This window comes from Corvus brachyrhynchos, unplaced genomic scaffold, assembly GCF_000691975.1.
Source record: "Corvus brachyrhynchos isolate BGI_N302 unplaced genomic scaffold, ASM69197v1 scaffold412, whole genome shotgun sequence".
Classification (NCBI taxonomy): Eukaryota; Metazoa; Chordata; class Aves; order Passeriformes; family Corvidae; genus Corvus; species Corvus brachyrhynchos.
In genome coordinates, this window is record NW_008236761.1 from 1,034,537 (window position 1) to 1,039,420 (window position 4,884).

Here is a 4,884-nt window from a genome sequence, read left to right on the forward strand (position 1 = left end):
GTCTAGGGATGGAGAAAGTCCGCTCTTTTGCCTGCTGAGTGACTGTGGCCTGCTTCTGCCAGAGAAATTACAAACGTCTCTCTCTCCAAACGTCAGCACCTACGATTCCGTCACAGCCTGAGGTGATAACCAGGCAAGGCCATGGAAGTTCCCTGCGGACACAGCTGCTCCTCAGGGATGTGGCACCCCTGTGTCCTCATGATGCCTGATGTCACTAATTTTTGGTGCACTGTCAGCTCTAATAACTCTGCCTGAAAGACAACAATTTTCCCAGATAACCTGCTGAGATGCCAAATGCCTGGGAAATCCGGAGCAAATTCCATGGCTTCTGTCTGAACTGGCTGCAAGGTGTGCACAGTGTCCTGTGTGTGCCTTGGAAGTGACAAACTGCCTGCAAACGTGCCACAGGGCCGACTTCCAGGTGATTTCCAGGTGCACAAACTGCACCAGCCAGGAATGACCCCAGCTCTCAGAGCAGGACGTGCTAAAGAAAAGAAGCAGCAACAAAAATCTTATGAAAAGAGGGAAGTGGTCTGGAAGGACAACATCCAGAGCATCTCAGGAGGTGTTTGTCACCTTCTCTGTAGTTAGGAAATAGCCTCAGAAACTTAACTTGCCGGGTTAACACAGAGGGAAAGCAGTGGAGAGGAGTTTGGAAAGAAAGCCAGTTGTGGACAGGTGTGGAAGTTGCTTTCTTCATAAACAGCCCAGTTCATAGAACAAGTGCAAACACAGGAGCCAAAAAAGGAAAAGCAATGGAGAAAGGCTTTAGGTCCCCCTTACAAACAGCAGTTTGCAGAGAAGATTGTCCATCTCACTGCAAAGGGCCACACCACGGATGCCCTCCCTGAGCCCCACCAGGATCTGAGGTGCAGCCATCCAGGGAAATCAGCATCTAGCATGTAAGATGTACTATAAAAACAAATACTTGAGACCAAAAAGGGCGGATTTATAACACTGTAGACACTTTAAAAATATTCTGCAGCTTCCCTTAGGGAAGAAATTAAAAACTTCCAAATGAATGGTTCAGCCTTCATCTGTGTGGGTTCCCTTTTGTTGTCTCATGAGTAAGATCCCAAGGAAGAAGTGGGTGCCTTTTTCAGAGAGTTTTTCATGTACCAGCCTATTTTTCCACCTGTTAATTGATTTCCATCCCATCACTCACACAGTGATGTTCCAGCACCATCACAGCAGCCTTTTGGAATATTAAAGGCAATTCATGAAAGCAGCTCTGTCTCCTGATCGTGCACTTAATCATAGTTAATAATACTTAAATATAATGGAGCAGGCACTGCAGTAGGGCAGCAAATGATTCCTGTGCTCTCCCACTCCACTTGGAGCACACTGATGGCTCTCCTGGGGAGCCTGGCTCACAGGCAGTCTGGATCAGCTTCAGCATGCAAGGAAAAGGCACGTGGAAACAGTCTGGCTTTTCCCTTTGTCCTGTCTCCAGCCCAGTCCTTCAGGGCTTCCCCAACCAGAAGGAACCAGGAGAGCTCCCAGACTGAGCATGGAGTGGGGGAGAAGGTGCCAAGGGTCTGGAGATAACCTACTATGCAGAAAGAACCCCAAGCATGCCCTCCAGCAGCATTATTCCAGCCTCTAGGACCAGCTCGGTAATTCCTCGGAACGCAGGAAAATCTCCTTTTCCACATGCAAGAGGAGCCCACTGTCTCCCATCTCTGACCTGACTCAGGGAGCTCCCAGGAGCAAGATGGCCACACTGTGGTGTCCACTTAGGGACACCCTCAGGGACAATGGGCAACTCCCCTAATACTTTTTCCTTCAAGCCCCTCTTTGCAAACCAGGCATGAGGTTTATTTGCGCCCAAAGGTGGTTTAAATTCAATGGAACTTGCAAGGCCCTCAGCCAGCAGAGCTGGAGTTGCTGAGAAAGTCCCTTAAAAATGCATCAACCCAGAGATCAAACATATTTCTGCCTCTTTATAAAGTGCTGATAAATCATGGGACAAACACAAAAAGAAATCCAGGACACTGAAGGTTTTTCCACACTACTCATGGCACGATCATCACGGAAGCATAAGTAGAACAAAGCCTCGTACCAGATAGTTTTGGCTTTTTTTGCACTAGATGAGCCACAGATGTCCTTTACAGCATGAGTTATAAAATACATGTAAACATTTGCCACTGTGTGGGGTTTTTTTAATGTCTCACTCCTGTCTTTCAGTGGGACTTTGATTGGACTCCTTAGCAAAAGCAATGAGAAAACCTTAATTAAAATTTTGCTGCTCCCTGGACATCTGTTCTAGAGTGTTATATAAAATACTACACATGGTTATAAATATACACTCATCTTTTACTTTAAACACATTAGTAATTGGGTTTTATAGGGCCACGGGGATTTATTAGGCACAGGACTGCAGCACTAGACGCACACATGCATGCACAGGGATGGAGACATGGATGTGTGCGTGGATGGGATCCTGGCATGTCCACAGAGCCCCGGGAAAGCTTTTTGCCAGCTCCCACATGAGCAGTGTGCGCTCTGCTTCTGGGGTTCCAGTCACACTCACCACTGCTCTGCCGCTGCTGCAAAGATGACTCCAATGTCCTGTGTACGAAGGGTATTTGGGGACAGCAATAACCCACAGCAGTTTCGGTCTTTTCTGGAGCTCTATAAATGGCTGTCTGCTCCAAGGCATGTGATTCCATGGAAAGCAGCTCCTCGGGATTTGCTGGTTACCTCAGCCAGTCAAAACCAGCAATGGAGAACTTTGCAGTCAGTGCTCCCACACTTAGAAACGGTGCAAAGAAGGCTGTGAAGGCTCATCATTCCTTTATTCACCTGCTCTGGGTGATCCAGCAGATGGGATTATGTCTTTTCCAGAACATTTTGAAAGACGTTGCGATGAGTTTAAAGATACATAATAAAAACCTGCCTAATAACGTGGCTGCCAGTACAGCCCTGAACCATTTCTGGACTAAGTCTCAGACTTTCTGAAGCTTCTCCACGATCTCTGCACATCACTTGACGAACGCACTGCTAATTAAGAGCAGCTCATTCTTGCAGACCGCTCCCAGAGTGTTTCACTAATTACCAGCTCGGAAGTGCAGCAGCACAGGCCCCTGAGCAGCTGCCTCGGGAATGCTGCTCCCTCTCCAGCTCCTGCTCCGGAGGGGCAGCAAAGGACACAGCGTGAGGACAGTTCCTCTTTCCACAAGCCTGAGCACTCCCTGCCCTGAAGCTGAAGGTGATGAATGCAGCAGTGTCGGCGCCCCTTTCCCCCGCCATGACGCAGCCCCGGGCGAGGGGCGCTGAGGGCGGCACGGGGTTTCCCAGCCCCTGCTCAGCCCCGCTCCCATTGGCTGCTCTGTGCTCCCTGCGCGGGAAGGACCCTCGGGCCCGGGGCGGCCTCGGCTCCTCGGCACAGCCCGGCCGAGCGGCTGCAGGGAGAAACAGCTCTCACACAGCTCTCACACAGCTCTGAAACAGCTCAAACACAGCTCTGAAACAGCTCAAACAGCTCTCACACAGCTCTCACACAGCTCTGAAACAGCTCAAACAGCTCTCACACAGCTCTCACACAGCTCTCACACAGCTCTGAAACAGCTCAAACAGCTCTCACACAGCTCTCACACAGCCCTCAAACACCTAGCAAACACCTAGCAAGAATCGGTCCTTATCTGTTTCTTTTCCACGGGACTCCTGGTTTGATACATCGTGCTGCAGAATCCCCGCTGTAACAGAGCAGAACTGTGCCGGCAGGAAAGAAAGCTCAGTTTTTCTTCCAATGTCACATCAGAGTACATGGGACAAGGGGAGCAAGTCAACTGCTACATGGATTTGTCAGATTGGTTGCTTGTTTGATTTGGGACTTGCCCTGAACTCCCATTCCTCTTTATTTTCATTCTTTTTCCCTTCTGCACCATCTTCAGATCTGTCACTTTGGCCTCTCCCAGCCCGTGTGGATGAGCTTTCCAGCTCCACATGGAAACAGCCTGATGTTGCTGACTCACTGGATAAGGAACATTTTGTCTGAAACAAGCAGCTTCAGTGAGTTTATTATCCACTCCAGTGCACAGGACACAGGGAAGCACGTGGGTCAGATTCCCAGCATTTCCCTGGAACTGGTGTCCCTGTGGGCTTGTCCCCTCCCCACAAATGCACTTAAGGAAATTTGGGGTGGCTTGTAAAGTTTCCCAGACATGCGAGAGGGATTTCCAGTAATTCCTTATAGTTAAATCATAGAATCCCAGAATGTTTTGAGTTGGAAAGGACCTTAAAGCTCATCCCATTCTACCCCCTGCCATGGACAGGGACACCTTCCACTATCCCAGGTTGCTCCAAGCCCCATCCAGCCTGGCCTTGGACACTTCCAGGGATCAAGGGGCACCCATAGCTGCTCTGGGCACCCTGTGCCAGGGCCTGCCCACCCTCCCAGGGAAGAATTCCTTCCTAATGTCCAATCTAAACCTACTGTCTGTCAGTTTGAAGCCATTCCCCCTTACCCTGTCACTCCTTCCCAAGTCTCCCAGCCTTAATGTCTTACCCGGGTTTTGCAGCTGCTCACCAAGATATCTGTACTTGACAGAATTCCGAAGGGTCCAACTGATTAATGTGGCTTTTAGGAGGACGTGGTGCTCAGAGCTGACCTCAGGGCACCCCTGATTACCTCACAGCCAGTGAGGAAAATCCATCCCAGTAACCCCCTGTCTTGGGAAACATGAGTCTGGACTTGACATCACTCACAAGGGAGTTATTACAGTTTGCATCACTTCGTGAAAAGGGATTAAAATGGGAGTGAGCATCCCCTTTTCCAGCCAGGGAAGTTCCTCCTGGAAGAAGAGAAACTTGCTGGCTGGTTTGCTGCACACAGCTGAGGGGTGAGCACGCCCTGTCCGAGGGGCTGCAGTCACTCCTGAC

At 49.8% G+C, this 4,884-nt stretch overlaps 1 long non-coding RNA gene across 1 annotated transcript in view; it reads right to left on the bottom strand.

Annotated features, from left to right (window-relative positions):
* LOC108444903 overlaps positions 1-3,487 on the bottom strand; it is a 25,259-nt gene extending 21,772 nt beyond the window's left edge. Inside the window, exon 1 of the long non-coding RNA XR_001859624.1 lies at positions 2,534-3,487. This is a non-coding gene — a long non-coding RNA (uncharacterized LOC108444903). The remainder of the gene's footprint in view (positions 1-2,533) is intronic.
* Positions 3,488-4,884: the final 1,397 nt, after the last annotated feature.